The sequence below is a fragment of the Vulpes lagopus genome, chromosome 5 (genome assembly GCF_018345385.1).
Source record: "Vulpes lagopus strain Blue_001 chromosome 5, ASM1834538v1, whole genome shotgun sequence".
In the NCBI taxonomy this organism is placed as follows: Eukaryota; Metazoa; Chordata; class Mammalia; order Carnivora; family Canidae; genus Vulpes; species Vulpes lagopus.
Genome location: NC_054828.1, coordinates 51908945 through 51929589, shown reverse-complemented (window position 1 = coordinate 51929589; position 20645 = coordinate 51908945). Strand labels below are relative to the sequence as shown.

Sequence of the window (20645 nt, the reverse complement as noted above, 5' to 3'; positions counted from 1 at the left end):
GAATGTCCACCTGCAAGAGCTTTCCGCCCCTTAACAGGACAAAGTTTTCTTTCTTTCCTTTTTCTTTTTAAAATGTTATGTATTCATTCATGAGAGACACAGAGAGAGGCAGAGACCCAGGCAGAGGGAGACGCAGGCTCCATGCGGGGAGCCCGATGCGGGACCCGATCCCGGGACACCGGGCTCACGCCCTCAGCCAAAGGCAGATGCTCCACCGCTGGGCCCCCCAGGGCGCCCTCGAAGTTTTCATGCTACATTGGCAATGAGTCCTAAAATCCAGCTGCTCCTGCAGGAGGACGCGACAACTCAGGCAACTTTATACCACGATGCAAACAGCCCTGGCGAGCCGGCAAGAGGCGAGGACCCAGAAGCCCGGGCAAGGCCACCACGAGGACCGACGGGGGTCGGGGCAGGGGCTGGAGGGAACCGTGCCACCCGCACCGATGTGTCGGAGGAAACCGAGTGGTCAGCTCTGAAAACCAGAGCTGGGGCCGGGCACGCTTTCCAGGACGGCCGGCAGGGTTTCCTGTGGGCGGGCCTGTGTTTTCTTACTCGGTTGCTCGGGGTGGAGGCAGGAAGAGGAAGTGGGTCCTGGCACTCGGAGAGGCCCCGCTGGTGCTGGGAGATGCCGACGGTCTGGGGACCCAAGGAATCTTGGTGGCCCGCTCCCTCTGGGACCTAAGATGTCACATGCACGTGCCTCCTTTTAAAGAGCTCCACAGCTCGCCCCCAAAGACAGTTAATTTCTGAAAAACATCAACCTTATTCATGACCCATGAGCCTATGGAAGCGTTTGCAATTCCCTTTCTATCGTGGGGGCGGGTGGGCGGCTCTGTAGTGACGGGGTGAGGAGGGGAAGCTGCTCGAGTAAGAAGCACCCACCATTTCCTCGGCTTCTACTGCGCACAAGGCCCTGCTCCGGGAGCTCGGATTTGGGGTCAGGACGGCCGAGGCGCGCACGACTGCCCTCAGGCCAGGAGAGAAGTGTGGGTTCGGAGACACCAAGCAGGAGAGCAGAGACCCGAGCTCGGCCGAGCTGACTCCACTGTGCGCAGCAGCCCCTCCTCGGGTCAGCGCTGGGGGAGCGGGAGGCTTCCAGAACAACCGGTTCATGAGGACCGGGGCTCACGGCTCACTCCGTCTGAACGCTCCCCACGTGCCCTGTTAGCAGCAGCCACCTGTGACTGGTCCACCCGGACCTCACGAGAGCTCCTGGAGGGAGTGTCCGTTTCACAGACAAGGAAACTGAGTCACAGAGTGGCTAAGGGACCCGCCCGAAGCCCCCCAACTATCTACTAAGTGGCAGTGGTTGAAGTGGACCCCAGAGGCCCTGCTGCAATCACTGTGATAAACGGTTTCCCCTTGAATGAACGGGCAAAATTCGTGACTGTTTTATCCGAATAAACCCAAGGGTAACTGCTAGGGGGGCGGGGGGCGGGGTGAGTCCAGGGCAAGGTTAACCTTCCGTTAAAACTGATGTAATGGGGGGCGCCTGGGTGGCTCAGCTGATTAAGCGTCCACCTTCGGCTCAGGGTGTCACCCCGGGGTCCTGGGATCGAGCCCTCGAATCCGGCTCCCTACTCAGCCCCTCTGTGCCCCTGCCCCGACTACTCGTGTTCTCTCTCTCTCTTTAATAAGTAAAATCTTTAAAAAAAAAAAAAAAAAAAAAACAAAAAACAAACCAACTGATGTAATGGGGCGGCTGGACCGCCAAGTTGTTGGACATTTTCAAAGACAAACTGAGGAGGGTTTCGCGTGAGCCCGTCCCCGGCCGGGGCTGCTGATGCTTCTCAAGCGCGGGGTTTCAGACCCAGTAGCTCAGGCTTTGGGACCGTCCTGACTGTGGCCTCCTTTTCCCGCCCGTGCCTCGACACCAGGCCTCGTGCCCAGCTGCCCATCAGGAACGGGAAGGCTTCCCGGACCCTCCGCCTTCACTGTCCCCTCTCCCTCCGCTCCCCCCCATAATCTGTCATCAAGTCCCCAAGGTCTACCCTAGGCCACCCAGGAAGCCGGCGACTCCTCTCTCTCGCCCGCCAAGGCCGTGCCCCGAGCCATCACCCCACCACCAGCTCCTGCTCGGGCCACTGAGGCAGTCGCTCGCTATCTCTGGACTGTCCTCTCGCCCTCCTTCCATTCATCCTCCACGTGGCTGTCACAACGTTCCCAAAATACAGACCCAGACACACGCCCTTCACTCCCCGGCTCCGCAGCCCCGGACAGCAGTTGGCTACACCCCGTATACGTCTGAAACCCTTGCCAGCCTTCCAGCGCCGACACGGGGTGGCTCGTCTGCCTCCCTGTCCTGGCCTCACCTGTGCCACTCCGCCCCACTGTCATCACTGGAGCCCCGTGGGTCGTCCCAAGCAGCGTTCTCCAACAGGCCCCTCACACCTGCCATCCCCGCCCCCCGTGGCCCGGGGCTATCATTGCCCAGCTCTTCACCCGGGGCTAACTCTCACCTTCCATCCCAACCTAAATGCCAACTGGTTCAAGTAGCCTTACTTGACTTCCCCTAGTCGGACTAACTCCCTCAGTTAGACTTTCTCATGGCGCCCAACAAGTTGAGCTTCAGAGCACGTAGGACATCCTGTAACTCCTAACATGTGACTACGTGATTTGTTGGGCATCCCCCGCACCCGGTCCAGACTCTAAACTCCACCAGGGCTGGGCTGTGTCGGTTTGGGCCCGCGCTATGTCTTCTGTGCCTACTACGCTACTTGGACTAGAACGTCAATCAATATTGACCGAAGGAGTTAATCATCCTAAGAAGAAGTCAGTCTTGGGGGCAGGGATGAGCTTCGCTTGGCCCCTTGGAGTGAGGCCAGCCAGAGGCCGACCTGACAATCGATCCTAGATCTGTGCCCATGTGGTGGTTAGAAACCATTCTGTGTGTTGTGCCTCCTTATATTACCCCCAACAACATTTCAATAAACCCTATCAAAAGGCACGGTTTAATCTTCACTCTGTTGTTTGGTGACAAGAAAGGGTATACATACCTGTGCCTCAGAAGGAGGGATAGAGACGAAAGCAGTGTCCCTCCCCGCCGCCACCCCTGGGAAGGGAGAGGCTGGCATTATCAGTCACCTGCCAGAGGGTGGCATTGCCCTGTGCATCAGCAGTTTCGAGAGGGTAATGACAGTGGCACGGTAGCAAGAGGCAGAGGCTGGAGAGGGAGGTCGGGATAGGGAAATGGGGGTCTGTTCCTGAGCACACGGGGGTGGCCCGGAGAACACTTCGGAATAGCTGGGCGCACTAAGGACGAGGGGGCTAATTTCCGACAATTAGGTGAGAAGAGACTGGGTGTTAAAAGTAAATGTAAAGAAGAAAAGCAAATGTGGCCTTATCTTTGCAAAGTTGGGACGTTTTGGCAGCACTGAAATTGGAATATTTTGTTGAGACTGAAGCTGAAAAGAAAAAAAGAGGGTTAAAAAAAGGCATATTGGGGGCGTGGTAAAGGTTCCTTGGCTTCCCTGTATTTTTTCTCCGCCAAATAAAGTCTGGGAACGGGGGTGTTTTCTCTAAGCCTATTTCCTTTTCTTTACAACTGTTTTCTTGAGTTTTCTATTTTCTTGGTACCAGAACAAGCAAAGGCTGTTTTTTTGGAAAATGTATTTCTGCTTGATATTTTGTGCCTGGCAACATAGGAACTCGCTAGTCCAAGCAGTGCTCACAACCCTCTCCATATAGCACCCTTCTTCGTCAAAAGATCAAATGACTTACGGCCCCACCTCCCTACTCCCTGTCCCTTCTCTAAGCACCCACAACATCTAAGCAAACAAAACAGATGGTTTCATGGGAATGGGTTTCATGGGTCTTTTTTAATTCTGGGACAACAGAACTATTAATAAAGGCCTTTTTTTTAATGCTCTTTTAGAAACGGAAGAAAACCAGGATCTTTTAAAGGGGGGTGATAAGAACCTCTCTGAGGACTTGGTTATTACCAAATGAAATGTTATAATCCTGGGAAACGAGAGAGGCAGGGAATCCTACAAGGACGCTGCTATTAAAGAATCTCCTGTTTTCCTTGGTGGTTTCACATGTCTGCCAGTGTTCCTACGTAGAAGTGAAGGGTTTTCAGGCCACAGGTCTTGTGTTTCTTGTACAATCCCTGTGAGGCTTAGTGGTGGGCATAGAGTAGATAGTTTGTTGTTGAATCAATGATTCCAGCTTGGATGCATGCGTGCATCCACCCATTCATCTCCACAGCTGCTTACTAAGCAGGCACCGTGCCCCCAGCACTGCCCTGGTTTGTAGGGGTGGGGGGTCGGAGAACCGGTCACAGGGTCTGCTGGACTTCCGGTGGCCCTGGGAAATTTCCTACACTTCATGAAGATTACTTCCTGGGATTCTGGTTGTGATGTGACATTTTGATAATACTTGCTGATGAAAACATTAAAGGATGAACACACCTAAGCATGTCAAGAAGCACTTCACTCGACAAGCTTTTCTCCTAAGTATTCTACTGATGTTTCTTCTGCGAAATCCTCCTTGGGGTTGTGCAATGTCTACCACATTTTCAGCCTATAAAACAATCTCCACCGCCGCGGCCACCCCAGAATAACCCAACACCAGCTCTACATTGTCGACTTCTTGCCTCTTAGTAAAAGAGCTTCCAATTCTGTGGAATTGGTCTTTTCTCAAATGTCCGGCAGTTGGTGGCCTTGGAGCTTCAACTTATATTGTAAACACACATCACTACTTGTTCCCACTAATGCTGCATTTAGTACATTTCCAGATGGTCTTATGACTCCAGATGCTGACCACCAAAAACATGGGTGAACAGAACCAATGATCATAGATTAATCAAAGACACTTCACTGCTACGTTTGGACTCTTGATGTTTTACAACTAACTCTAATCATTTGTTTATGGCACATATAAATCATAGCCTCTTTGGGACTTCTACTTAAGGATAGGCCAAAATGATTGACTATACTGACATGCATGCTGAACCAAAGATCCTTTTCTATATATATATTTTTTTAGTGAGCTGTAATTTATAATAGAGCAATATGTACAGATATTCCTTTCCTTTATATTGCTGAATATCTTTCCATTACATTGTTTACAATATTTCTTCATTATCTTTTAACATCTGTAGGATCTGTAGTAACATCCTGTCTATAGCGGTTGCTCTGTGGATTACAGTATCCATCCTTATTTTAACACATTATGCTGCTTCTCAGAAAATGAAAGAAAGCTTTAATGGTCTATTCCATCTGACTCTTCCTTTATGCTATTGCTGTTATATATTCTTTTATGTACTTAATAAATTCCAAAATGCAAGTATTATATTGGTCTTAAACAATGACCTTTTCACAAAATTAAGAAAACATTTATCATTTCTATTATTTCTCCTTCCTTTTTTGAAGATCTAGTTTACATCTGGTACCATTTTCCTTTAGCCTGCAGAATTCCATGAGCAGTTGTTTTTTCATAGTGCAGGTTTGCTGGGGATGACTTTCTCTGTTTGCTTTTATTCCCTAAAACTATCTTAATTTTTAACTGCAATTTTAAGCATATTTTCTTTGGATATAGAATTCTAAGTTGTCTTTATTTCCTTTCATCTTTTTAAAGAAATCAATCTCGTCTTCTGAGTTGTTTGTCTTTTTTTCTGATGACAAGTTAAGTGATTTTCAATGTTGCTTCTCTCTTTGTAATACGTCTTTTCCCTTCTCCCTATTTTTATTTAAAAAAATATTTTTAAGATTTTATTTATTTATTCATGAAAGACAGAGAGAGAAAGGCAGAGACATAGGCAGAGGGAGAGGCAGGCTCCAGGCAGGGAGCCCAATGTGGGACTGGATCTTGAGACTGCGGATCACGCCCTGAGCCAGGGGCAGGTGCTCAACTGCTGAGCCACCCAGGTGTCACCCTCCCTATTTTTAAAGATTATCTCTTTATTCTGGTTTTCAAAACTTCATCTACTTTGCACTTAGATGACTTTTTTCTTTGTATTTGTCCTGTCTGGAGTTCTTTGGCATTTTGGATTTGTCTGCAGAATGCTGCGCTCAGTATTCCAATTATACGTATATTAGGCCACTTGCTATTATCCCATAAATCAGAAGGGTTGGTTCGTCTCCCCGCTCTCCCACCCTGATCATTTTCCTGTCTTTTTCAGTTTAGATAATTTCCATTAACTTGTTTTTAAGTTCATCAATCCCTTTTCTATAGATACTCTATTTCAGTTCCATAGTTTTCACTTGGTTCTTTAGAGTTTTCTTCTCTTTAATTTTTTTCTTTCTGATAGCCCATGTCTCCATTATACTCACTTTTTCCTGTAAATCCTTTAACATGTTTATAATAGTTGCCTTAAGTCCTGGTCTAGGAATTCCAACCATTGAATGATCTGGTTTGCTTTCATTACTGTGTTTTTTCTTGATTATGGGTCATATTTCCCTGCTTTTCCCCCATGCCTCATTATCTTTTCATTTGTGTTTCAGCATTGTATATTTTTAAAAAAAGAAAAAAGCAGTGGAAACTTAGGTACAATATGGACTTGCTTTGCTCATTCACTGCAGAGTGTACGCCTTTTATCTTTGGGAGCTGGGGGTAGGGTGGGCACTGATTATTTAGATTCCTCCTTGAGTTAGGCTGAGCTTGGGCTGGGCCACAGCTTTAATTAGACTATGTTCCCTGTTATTCGCCTAATTCTCAGACTTCTGCTCTGCCCTGCCTTTGTGGTCTTTTCAGCCTTTGAGTTGGGAGGGAGGTGGGTGCAGCTTCAGTCATTTGTGCTTGACCATTGGATTCAACCCTCGTAGAACTCCAGAATCCAAGCACCAAAGATCCATAGATTTTTTTTTTTTTACTTTTCAGCAACTGTTACATTGCTACTTTCTTGGGGGGGAAAAATGCAGAGGTGCAGGTGAGGGAGAGAATTGTCTGACAGAGATCTCTTTTTCACTTGGGGCTCCTTCAGGTAATCCATCCCTCTGGCACACATTGTTGACTGAGGTTCAACTGACCCTTCCTCATCCCTGAAAAGTCTCTGTCCACGGCTATGCTGCTTTTGCCCATACCCAGACCATATCCATCACCAAGAATGGAAGTTTCTGTAGATCTCTGCTCAGCTATGAAGGGCTTGCTTCTCTCTCATTCAGTTCATCAGTGCTTCCTGTGTGTTAGACCCATGGAAGCATATGAATTTTATTTTGTTGGGACTTTTCTGCTTGACCATGGAAATGGAGGTTTTTCACATTCCTTTACATCCTAACCAGAAGCAGAAATACTATAAAGCCTTTTTCTAAATATTTGTGTCTACACATTTGTTTCAAGTCAGGAAGAAAAATACTAGAGGCTGATTACCAGCATATAAATATACTCCAGTATCTCTCTCATCTTAAAAAAATAAATCCTCTGTGACCCCACATCTCCCTCTAGCTATTGACCAATTTGTTTGCATTTCTCTTCACAATGCAACTTCTTCAAAGAGTACTTGTATCCCCACTTCCCTGTCTCTCCTGGTGGAGACTTTCTTCAAATGTACAGTGACCTTTGGCTGTTCATAGTGAATGAGCGAGACAGAAAGACTTGTTGGAAGCTTTGCGTGCACAGTGGGGCATGCCAACTGGCGGATGACCAGCTTTTGTCAACAAGCACGGTGGGGGACCTTCAAATATCAGTGTACATATATTCCCCCGACCCCTAGCCCGAGATATTTATTTCTACAGAAAAGGAATTTTCCAACTCTTTCCTTAGGTGTTACTCTGGAATTGACAAGGGGGAGGCTGGAAGCAGCCACATTTGTTATGCAGATGTCTCCCATGCCTGGTGTCTGACTGTGAAACTATCCTTGTCTAATTTTGCCAGAGAATACTTCTCTTCTCTGGTGGAACTGGAGGAGTAATTTTTATTTTTATTTTTATTTTATTTTATTTTTATTTTTTTGGAGGAGTAATTTTTAGATGTAATGGAGGTAGGTGGTTCTGAAGGTTGAACTGCATCTCAGATAAATTCTTTAAAAATTTATTTTATTTTATTTTTTGTGTTTATTTAAATTCAAGTTAGTTAACATGTAATGTATTATTAATTTTGGGGTAGAATTTAGTGATTCATCAGCTGCATGTAACACGCAGGGCTTGTTACAGCAAGTGCCCTCCTAAATGCTGTCGCCCATTACCCCATCCTCAGGTAATTCTTAAACTCTTCACCCTGTTAGCCCTTCCTTGTCATCTGCAGTATCTGACAGTTCTAGGTTTTGATCTTTCCAGGGTTTTTCTAGGCTACAGGCTTGTTTCTCTTCAGCATCTCCTTCTGCAGGATTATATTTGACTTTTCTCCACACTGCTTTTATCATTTCCCACTCCTCTGTCCTCTTTCCATCATCACATATATAGTGTTCTTATGGCTTAAATATTTCTTAGTTTCCTCAAGGATGGCTTTGTGTTTTTGTTTCACATTCTCCTGGTTTTGGGTGCTTTTTTTGTGACAGAAAGGGTAAAAAAATGTCTTTACCTCTTATTTTAAAATTGGAAATCTTCACCTTCTAACTTATTCTGCTCTGACTTTTGCCTCTACACCTCTGCTGGTCACCAATCATCTCCACGTTGCCAAACCAATAGTCAGTTCTCTGGCTTCATCTTACTCAAACTTTTAGACCATCAGACACAGCCTCTTCCTCAAGTTAAAATGCTTTCCTTTCTTGATTTCCATTGTGGCGTGCACTCTCCATCTCCCTCATCAGTTGTTCTTTCTCAGATTTTAGGGCAGACTCCCTTCTCGAACTCTAAAAACGGGAGTATCCCAGAACTCCCTCAAACTGACCCCCCCCCCAACCATTCCCACTGTCTCAACCCCCACCCTGTTTTACAAGTCATTCTTCCCGTTACTTTGGTGCTAATCAAGGGAGCATGGCCTTTGGAAGAAGATGACTGGGGATTAAATCTTAATTCTCCCACTTCCTAGAGATGTCAACTTTAGATTTCTCAGATGTAAAAATGAAGGTGTGGGAACTATAAGGTCTACCAGCTTCCTTCCAGCTCAGAATGCTGCATCTGATTTTATGTAGGGACCAAATAGGGAGCAGAAACAGAGTCTGGGCATCTGCTGGGCACTGGGAAGGCCACAACTGGCAGATAGGAGTAGTCCACAGTGTGGCACAGGGTCAAGTGCAGACCAGTAACTGAAATTCACTGAGAGGAGCCCATCAGGGAATTTCCAAGGGTTGAAGCCTAAGCTGGCATAAAGGATGGGTGTGATGGTTTAATCACAAGGCAACATGATGAATTTATCCAAACAAGCTCCTCTTTACACAACTCTGTTTTGGTTGGTTACTCATCCATGCAGTGGTTTTCCCCGTGCAGTTTCCTATGGTACCACTTCACTTTTGAAACGAATTTCCCATCACTAACCTTTTTCCTCCAATTAAGCCACACTCTGCAGGAGATGGGAGTGATGGAAAATGGGTTCTGTATTCAGGGTTTCCCAAATACATAGTTTTCTCTTATGAGAATCTTCTGTTCCATGTTCCTCTTAGTTCAATAGGGACTAGGCATCTCTGGGTGCCGGAGATCTCTAAAATAGTGAGGCGGATGTACTTGAGCCCAGTGCTACCAACCACAATGAGTGTCTGCAGGGGCACAGGATAGAATGGCACCCTGCCACGTCCTGTGTGGCGGAGACTGTGGAGCCCAGAATCACCTTCTTGGATGGAAGATAAAAGCGGACAGTCCTAGGGGGGGATGATAGGCAAGCATCTTCTGTTTGGTCAGATCACATTTCTTTAGTATAAGCTGGTGGAAATTACGGTTTTCTACAAAGATAAGACTTTCCTGTCACACTTAGGAGCAATATGGGGCTGGTGGTGGGAACAAGAGTATACTGCATTCATACCAGATACTCCGATCCACAAGTCCTATGTGGGCACCATCTGTTTGAAAAGATGAGCTGGATCATACAAGCTGTTGAGAGGCAATGAGAACTCATAAATCACTGGTGGGAATGAAAATTGGTGCAGCCCCTTTGGAGAATAATGAAATCATGCCTCGTGAAGTTACACAGTCACATACTATAAGACCGAGCAATTCACTCCCTAGTTGTATATCAGAGAGAAATTCTAGTTTTGATCCCCAGGTCAGTGTGAGAATGTTGACTGCAACTTGGTTTATAACAGCATGACGCTAGCAACAAACAAACTGCCCATGAATAAGAGAACAGGTAAGTACCTGGTGGTACATTATTACAATATGGAATGATGCAATAGAAAAGCATGTATTAGTTACGATGAACCAAGCACAGCTACACGTATCTTCACAGAAAAAGTCTCAAAAACAAACAAACAAACAAAGTCTCAAAAACATGTTAAGTGTAAAAAGCATATTTGAGAAAAATACATACAATATGACTATTTATTAAAAGGTATAATCTGAAAAAGTATAATATATTGCTCGTGGGTATACAAAAATATTTAGCATCTGTTAAAATGAAAACCCCAAATTCAGGATGGTGATTATTTCTGGTGAGGAAAAAGAAGAGGGGTGTACACTGAGGTGTCAATCCCTGTAGCATTTTGTTCCATAAACTCAGTGGCAGATAATGCGTCCATATCCTTGTTTTTCGTATACTTCTGTTACATTTGAAATATTTAATAATTTAAAAGATGTGGAGGATGAATAGCAATAAGGTGAACCTACAGTTCATGAGGAGGCCTCCAGAGCTGCTCAAGAGCCGCACTAAATCTTAGGCTGGGCCCTGGAGGCCCAGGGGCCATGCAGTGACGAGCGAGCGACATTGCGGAGCTGCCTATGCTGACGGATAGTGGTTTGCCATTGCCTGGCCACTGAACGTCAGTTGGCTTCGGCTGTTTTGCTTCAGGCCTAAGTACCCGTCCCGTTCTTGGGTTCTCTGACCACTTCAGTGATTTGTCCTGCTGGCTTTCTCCCAACAAGAAGGTCCCTGCGTGCTGCTCTGTCAGTTTTTACTCTTTGTATGTGCTGGCCCCATGCGGCCTAGTGGGCGAGGAAGAGGAGCAACGTTCCCTGAGCATCTGCGCTGTGCCAGGGCTTCTGCTGGGCGCTTTCCATCCATTAAGTACGAAAGCCACACGGCAACACCATGCGGGGGGCGTCATTACCTTCACTGCAGTTGAGAAAACAGATTCAGAGAAGCGCAGTAACACGCTGTGCTGGTGGAGGCCGGGCTGGAACCCAAACTGATCCCACTACAAGGTCTATATGGTCACTACCAAATCTGTGGTGTCTAGACTGGGTGTGGGGACAATGTACTGTACACCAAGACACAGGACACACACACACACACACACACACACACACGTATTTTTTTCAGAGCGTAGGTTGTACTCCATAATTTGAGAAGGAATTCAACGTGATTTTTTATATAGAATCAAACATTGGTATATTATTGAATAGAAATCAAATGCACAGACATTTATAAGATGAAGGGATTTTGAGGGAATGTCTTGCTTTTGCTGAGCAATTCAAACTCCACCCAAAGACCCCCGGGTATACTTCTGCTTCCTTCCCCTAATAGGTGTGGCCCCGGAGGAAGAGCAGAGAAGTACTGGACCGCGCTACTCTCACAAGTCGGTCTGCTCCCAGAATGGCGGAACTGCTTCAAGGTGGGCTCCTTTTACCATCACAGAGGCTCAGTATGAGGAGGCCTTCAACAGACTTCCCCTAGAGACGTAGCCTGTGCACTTCTGTGGGGAAGCCGTCTCGCAAGAACCATTAAACAGAGGGAAAACTTTCTCTGGCATCTGTATCCCTCCATATAGGGACAGACTGGCCAAATGTTAAAAACTTCGGAGAAGGACGTGAGCCACGGAGAGCTGGGGACTCTCTGAATTCCTGAATGACCGCAGGCCTGGCATTATTAATCCTCCCAACAGTTCTGTGAGGTAGAGACTATCATTCTTTTCATTTTATAGACAAAGAAACAGGCAGAAAGAGGCAAGAAAATTTCCCACAGACCCAGACCCCAGCATATTCTCTCTCAGTCAACAGGACAAGACAATAAAAACGTGCCTCCCACCATTTCTCTTACTTTTGCCATCAAATCTGCTTGTACCTAAATAAACAATACCTACATATGGAACAAATTCAGGTTCTTTTAAGCACCATATATCTGAAGATTCAACTTCTCTCTTGTTATTTTTAAATTTAGAAAAGGTTTTTAGAACTATGTCTCTTGGTAATGGTAGCCTGTAATCATTCTGCTCCAGGAATCAAGCGATGTGTTCAAAATATGTCATTTTCCCCTGTGACACTAATGGCAAAACCACATTCTCAACCAAACCAAAAGATGACTGAGAGGGATGGAGAAGTGTGGTCTCTTGGTTTCCACTCAGCAGTTTGAGCCAAGCATTCTTGGCTTTCACTCCAACTCCTTAAGCAATAGGCAAGATACTTAACCTCTTAACCCCATCTGTGAAATGCTGATGCTACCTCTTTACCTCTCTGTGAGGAGTGTTTCCAAGCTGAAGTTATTAAAAGGTCCTAAAAAATGTGTAGAGGGCATATGCTTTCAGAGAAGTGTTTTCTGGAAGAAGTCTGAGGGTCTTGGGTGCTGAATTGTGGATGCTAGGATTTGTTTTTAACTAAATACTGTACGCAATTATAAAATTGTAGGAAACCCTATAGGATAGTGATTAAGAATGTGGACATTGGGGGGATCCCTGGGTGGCGCAGCGGTTTGGCGCCTGCCTTTGGCCCAGGGCGCGATCCTGGAGACCCGGGATCGAATCCCACATCAGGCTCCCAGTGCATGGAGCCTGCTTCTCCCTCCGCCTGTGTCTCTGCCTCTCTCTCTCTCTCTGTGACTATCATAAATAAAAAAAAAAAAAAAAAAAGAATGTGGACATTGGGGACATCATGCCTGGGTTCAAATCCAAATTCTTGCACTTTTACAGCAGAGTGGCCTGTGCCTGCTTTGAATCAGTATCCCCCATGTATATAATACATATAATAGATAAGCCTCAGAACAACCTTACAAGGCAGGTATTACTAATTTTCTCTTATTATAGTTGAGAAAAGTATTCTAGGTTATTGGTACATTATAAGCCATTAATAAAAGATTGTATATAGACACAAAAGTATGAATACTTATGCAATGGCACATGTACATGGCGGTTGCTTCCATTTAAGTATTCCATAGATAAGAAACAAAGGACAGCAGCATGAGTATAGATGCAGTAAGTGGGGTAGATTATGTAATACATGGGAGAAAAATCACTAGATTTAAAATTTTTAATTTTGCAAGTTAAAAAAAATTCTACCATCAGTGATAACTTGTATGAACATGTGCAAATAATTCAATCTCTCCGAGAATAATATTCCTTAGCAGTAAAATGAGGCCAGTGAGAGGACTGGGTAAGATAATAATTCTTTGACCCACGGTTGTCTGTTATGCTTTTTTTTTTTTTTTAATTTGCAAAGTTTAGAAATAAGGCAAGATTTCCAGGTGAAAACAGTGACATGAGTTCACATCTTTTAACTTCCCTCTTTTTCTCTCCATAATGCTACATAAACAGCAAAACTAATATAATACAGGAAAATTTTTTCCTTGCTGGAAAGTAGGTAAGAGTGCCACACATATGTCAGACACTTGGGGTAATTCCTGCAAGAAGTAGAACTGCTGAGATCAGGCTGAGGAAGAACCTAGCAGTCTGGAATTCCAGGATATAAAGAGAAAAGTTCGTGGTTGGTGATGGGTTCACTTTTTAACACAGTGATCCAACACCCACACCTAACCATCTTCTTTGGGTTTCAAGTTCCTCCTTACCTTGGACACACTACTAGGTCTGTCCACACGAAAATTATACTACATCTAAATTTTCCCATAGTTGTTAGCCTGCGATCTTCACATTTTCAACAAAGATTTTTTTTGTGATCCCTGACCCAACTCACTCCAAATCCCAGTACTGAAAAACTTAGTTGTTCCTCTTTTGAGTTACTATGCTGAGTAAAATCTCAGAAGTTGGGAAGAAGAGGACCAGTTTGAGAAATCTGAGAACATTTCCCATTTGAAGCAAACTCATATAAAAAAAAACAGGGGAGCACATAAAGCAATTGTAATTTATATTCATGATGAAGATATTCCATCTCTAACACAATCGCATGGTGCTACCTATATACACAAAAGGAAAAATTTAGGATCAGAAAAATATTCATAGCATTGAAAGGGATTATCTGTCAGTTAAAAAAGCAATGGCACTGAAAATAAATGAAAAATGAAAGAAATTAAAGAAAGCATCAATAAATGAAAAGACAGCCTGTGTTCATGAATCAGAAGACTTAAATTTGTTAAGATGTCAATACTACCCAAGGTGATCTACAGATTCAATGTAATCCCTATCAAAATCCCAATGGCCTTTTTTTTTTTTTTCAGAAATAGAAAAATTTATCCTAACACTTATATGGAATCTCAAGGGACTTCAAATAGCCAATACACTCTTGAAAAAGTACTAAAGTTGAAAGATTCACACTTCCTAGTTTCAAAACTTATTACAAAGCCGCATTAATCAAAACAGAGTGGGGGGATCCCTGGGTGGCGCAGCGGTTTGGCGCCTGCCTTTGGCCCAGGGCGTGTTCCTGGAGTCCCGGGATCGAATCCCACATCAGGCTCTGGTGCATGGAGCCTGCTTCTCCCTCCGCCTGTGTCTCTGCCTCTCTCTCTCTCTCTCTCTGTGACTATCATAAATAAATAAAAAAAAAAATTAAAAAAAAAAAATCAAAACAGAGTGGTACTAAGGTAAAGGTAGATGTATTGAGGGCCTAGAAAGAAAACTTTGCATATAGTCAAGCAATTTTCAAGAAGGGTGCTAACCATTTAATGGGAATATGACAATCTTTTCAACAGGTGAGCAGGGAAAACTGGATATCCATCTGCAGTAGAAGGAAGTTGGACCCTACTTAAAACCATATACAAAAATTAACTCCAAGTGGATTGAGAACCTAATTGTGAGAGCTGAAGCTAGAAAATGCTTAGAAAAATCACAGAGGGAAAGCTTCATGATATTGATTTGGCAATGATTTGTTGGGAGATGACACCAAAAGCATGGGCAACAAATAACAAAATAGATAAATTGGACTAATAAAAATGAAGACTTTTGTCCATAAAAGGACACTATTAACAGAGGGAAAAGGTAACTACAAAATGGGAGAAAATATTGGCTAATAAGGATTACTACTCAGAATATATAAAGAACTCTTAGAACTTAACAACTATAATAAAAAAACACCTAATTAAAAAATGGGCAAATGACTTGGATAGACATTTCTCCAAAAAAGACACACAAACATGCCAATAAGCACATGAAAAGATGCTCAATATCACTAACCATTAGGGAAATACAAATCAAAACCACAGTGAGTTGCCATTTCACATCCATTAGAATGACTGTTATTAAAAAAAAAAAAAAAAAACCCACAAAACAAAACCAGAAAATAACAAGTGTCAGCAAGGATGTGGAGAAATTGGAACCCTTGTACGTTACTGGTAGCAATGTAAAATGGTGCAGCCACTGTGGAAAACAGTATGGCATTTCCTCAAAAACTTAAACATAGAATTACCATATTATCCAGCAATTCCACTTCTAGGTATGTGCCCCAAAGAACTTAAAGCAGAGACTTCAACATTTACATGCCAGTGTTCATAGCAGCATTATTCACAACAGCCAGAAGATGGAAATAACCCAAATGTCCATTAATAGATGATTGGATAAACAAATTGTGGTATATTCATACAAGAGAATATTACTCTGTCTTAAAGGAATGAAAGTCTGTCATATGTACAACACGGATGGACCTTGAAAATATGCTAAGTGAAATAAGCTAGATACAGAAGAACAAATATTACATAATTCCTTTAGATGAGGTACCTAGAATAAAAAATCCATAGAAATAGGAAGTAGAATAGAGGTTACCATGGGCTGGGGGCAGTTTCAGTTTGGGATAATGAAAAAGTTCTGGAGATGGGTAGTAGTATGATGGGTGCACGAGTTGAAGCCATTGAATTGTATGCTTAAAAATGGTTAAAATGATAAATTTTATAGTTTGTATATTTTACTCCAATAAAAAAAATTTCAAGGGAGGTTGCAAACAATATGTTGAGTACAAACAAAATAATTAAATATTGATGAATTACAGTACAAGAGTGAAACATTCTCAAAGAAAAATGATAAAGACTAAAGCATAAGAACAAGAGCTTAGAACATAAAAGAGTTTGGAATAGATTTAAGAATCCAAAGGACAAAAGAAAAGTAATAATGAAGGAAATAAGAGTAAAATATTTCTTAGGGTGAAGCTATTTGTTATCAGATGGAAAGGCTCAAATGCTATATAAAGTATTATACAAAATCATGAAAGAATCCACACCTAGATATATTCTTTTGACTTATTTTTTTAATTCAAGGCATAAGGAAACATTTTTTTACAAGTATCCAGAAGGAGAAAACAGGCTACTCACAAAGGAGAAATGTACTAAACTGTCATTTTTCTGTATGCAATAAAGAATAAAAGATATGCAAATTGGCATTGTGTCATTGCCAGTAAATTTAAGGGAAAAGACAGGGTATAAGAACTTTAATTCAATTAAAATATTTGCCTGAAGATGAGTAACAACAATTTTCAAATAAGTTTGGCCTTACAAATTTTAACATTCACATACCTTTCAGGAAAATTTTACCTGGAAAACGACTTGGCCAGCTAAGAAATTTAAAAATAAATAAAATAAAAATTTCAAGTACTGGAAAGGAAATATGTATGTGTTTGTATGTATGTGTGTGTATTTATGAGACATAATGCAAATAATTTTTAAGAAATTCATCAAGGAGAATAAATGACATTACTTAATTCTTGGCATTATAAAAACAAGCAAAGTTCATTGGAAACCATTGCTAGAATAAAAATGAAATTATACTTTTTCAAATTATATTTTTCAAATCATTGGTGGAAAATTAAAATATCAAAGAAGGGTAAAAGATAAATGGGTAGGCACAGATATAGCAGGAAAATATTTTTAGAAATTTAAGTTTATAATTTTTTTGACAAAGATCTTAAAAAGCATGAAAGGAAACAGAAAGGTTATTTTATATTCATTAGAAATATAGTCCATAATGAAAACCCATGTGACTACACAATATGACATAAATTATAAAGCAGTGTGTTAGAGATTCATTATAAAACAGTTATGGTGGCAAGTTTAAAATATACCTCACTGTCTTCACAGATCAAGTAAGAAAAAATATAAGATATTTGAGAAATTTAAACAATGTATTTCTTATATAAAACTCTTTACTCATCAAAGTGTACCTATTGTCTAATATACATGGATGGAAAATACAATTTAATCACGTACTAGTCCACCAACAAAAATTAATAAATTTTGAAAGTAGAAATTATATAAACCAATAATCTGGAAAATATAATAGAAAAAAAACTCATTGATAATGAAAGGAAAACAGAAATAACCAGGAAAAAACTTAATAAACACTGTATGAGACCAATTTGAAGAAAGCAAAACCTTAATAAGAGACATAAGTGAAGGGATATATCCTTAGATAAGAAAATATATATAAAAAAAAAAAGAAAGAAAATATATACAGTAAAACTGCAACGCCATTTTGCTAAGGTGATTCTGCACTTTCCATACAATTCAGGTGAAGATCCCAAGAGTATTGTGGTACTTTAAACAAATTATTTAAAATGATCATGGTAGGAAAAAAAACTACTAAAAACCAGGGGCGATTTTCACTTAAGATCAGAAGCGAAGTAGGACTGGTCTTCCAGATGCTAAGACTAATAAAAATAGTGTGGCCCTCGCTAGGAACACAGAAATGCAGTATATCAGAATAGAAAACACAGCAATGGATCCAAGTCTATGGAAGAGTCTAATTTTTCAAATTGGTAGTAAATGATTATTCACCAAATGATGTTAGAAAAACTTGCTAATCACTTGGAGAAAAAGAATAGATCTTGGCTCTATACCTTCTATCAGACTAATTTCCAGAAGTAATTATCTACATGTAAAAATAATGTATCAAAAATACTGTAAGTAAAAGTAGTCATAAAAAGGGCAATAGCAGCCCAAACATAATTATAAATCCTGATGCTAAATTTCTGAATTAAATGCAGAAAATAGAGTTCAACTCTACATTAAAATAATAATATATGATGACCAAATGTAACCAGAAATGCAAGAATGATCCAATATTAAAAAATATTTTTAATGCATTTCACTGTGTTAGTAGGTCAAAGAAAAAAAATACGATCATCTTAATAGATGCCAAAAATGCATTTGATTAAATTTAATATCTATTCCTGATTTCTTTTAAAGGATGAGTTGGACTTCCTTGACATGATCTCATTCCCAAATGATGAAACATCTGAAGTATTTAAAGTAAGATCTGGAAAAAGACTATCGAGGGAATATTTAAGGAATCATATACAGTAGTTAACACTAAAATAATGTATCCTAATAGTACTTAAATTAACATTAGATCCTTTATTATGCTGATGAAGAAACCTGAAAAATGTGTTACAATTTGTCAACTGTTTTGCAAACTGACGAAGCTAAGAAATCTTGGAAGAGTGATATGATATAATGCAAAACACATGAGTTGGACCAAAACCAGAATCCAGAATCAGAATACTAATTCTGCCATTTTTGTTATTTGACCATAGCATTTGACCGTCAAATATCAAAAGTTATCTAAACTCAGATTCTTAGTGCCCTTATCTGTATAATGGAAGGAACAGCAGGTAAGATGGAGTAAGTTTGCTACTGGCTATCACTCCTGGTGATTATTAGAACAACTCTGGACAAAATAAACACATAAGGATTTTGAAAAGTAAGCAAAGCAGATGAATTGGGAAGGGTAGTAAAAATCTGGAGAGGTAACCCAGAAAAGGATGGATTCTACACTTCTCCCCGTCTTTTCTTTCATGGCTTTGACCTGAGGATGAGTCTCAGTCACATGGTACTGGCCTGGGAAATCACCACATCTTGGGGCCCTGGGAAAGGGGCCCCTGTAGTTCAAAGAATGTGGAATCCCCACTTTTACTTCTCTTTGATTACACCTGCCTTTGCCCCACAAGTGACCTCGACAGAGAACTGCACAAGGCAACACAGTGGCCAAACCCCAAGCAAAACACCATTTTTCTTGCTAGAGGACTTGCAAAGGGTGGCGCCAGTGGGAAACAGTGTGTGGAGAAACCTGCAGGAGAGAGAGCTGGAGAAGGGAGTCCCAGTAACTGTGTGATTGAAGCTGTCTAAGTCCCGGCTTCATCACTGAGCTGCACATGTGTAGGACAGGCTCGAAACAGCTTAGCAAAGATGTTGAAAACTGAACTGAAATAAAAACCACCATCCACAGAAGAGACAGAAGTTGTGGTTTGAACCTCGTGCACACAGAGAAGAAAGACTTCTATTCTCCAGAGGATTTGAAGGTGACTTAAGAGTCTGAACAAATGAATTCTAAAAATTCCTAGGATATATTCTAAAATTACTCGACATACAAAGCACCTGGAAAATGTGACCCATTCTCATGGGAGAAGGCAATGAAGATGCCAATCCTGAGCTTACAGAATGGTCAGACAAAGCATTTAAAGCATATAAATATGCTTTATGTATTTATTTGATAGTATTTATATATTACATTTAATTATATTCTATGATATAGTTAATCCCATAATTTATTTCATATGTAATCTCAAATATTTAATATTATATAAAATATATTTAAATATGTCATATCTTATATACTTATATATATTATACATTTAAATATGTATATATGTATTTCATAACTATACTCCATGAGGTGAAGGTAAATACACTTAAAATAAATGAAAATATAGATGATCTCAGCAGAGGAATAAAAATTTTAAAAAGAACAAAATAGACATTTTAGTCCTGAAAGTCACAGTATCTGCAAAAAAAATTCAGTGGATGAGTTCAATGGCAGGATGGGGATGGCAGAGGAAGGAGTCAGTGAACATGACGATAGACCAATAGGAATGATCTAATCCAAAAAAAGGAAAGAGAAAAAATTGGAAAAGAATTGAACAGACCTTCAGGCACATGTGGAATCATATCAAAAGGTCTAATATCTTTGTCATTGGAATCCCACAAGGAGAGGAGAAAATGACTGGTACAGAAAAAATAGTTTAGAGAGAAGGCTGCCAATTCCTGAAATTTGGTAAAAGACAAATTTATAGATTCGAGAAGCTCAGCAAAGCCAAAATAAGATAAACTAAAAAAAACCCATCCCTCGACAGATCCTAGCCAACCTGCTGAGAGCTGCCTCTTTCATAAAAGATTTTCTTTATTTATTCATGAGGGAGGCAGAGACACAGAGGGAGAAGCAGGTTCCCTGCAGGGAGCCCAATGCAGGACTCGATCCGGGACCCCGGGATCATGCCCTGCGCCGAAGGCAGATGCTCAACCACTGAGCCCCCCAGGCGTCCCTGTAGATATTATTATTCTGATTGTAGTTTCTTTACTGTATCTCAACACACCATATTTATTTTCTGTTCTATTTTTTCAAGCTTCCCGCGGTTTCCTTTATGTGGGTCTGATTCCAAAAGCTGGATGCAAATATCCCTTTGATAGTATTTCTTTTGGTTTACCCACAATCTTTTGGTCTTGTTGAAATGAGAGTTCCCTATGGATTCATGACCTGTTTT

General features: G+C 41.5%; 1 protein-coding gene across 1 annotated transcript in view; it reads right to left on the bottom strand.

Annotated features, from left to right (window-relative positions):
- Positions 1 to 20645, bottom strand: part of ANTXR1 (ANTXR cell adhesion molecule 1) — a 197509-nt gene that overhangs the window by 144627 nt on the left and 32237 nt on the right. The window lies entirely within an intron of this gene.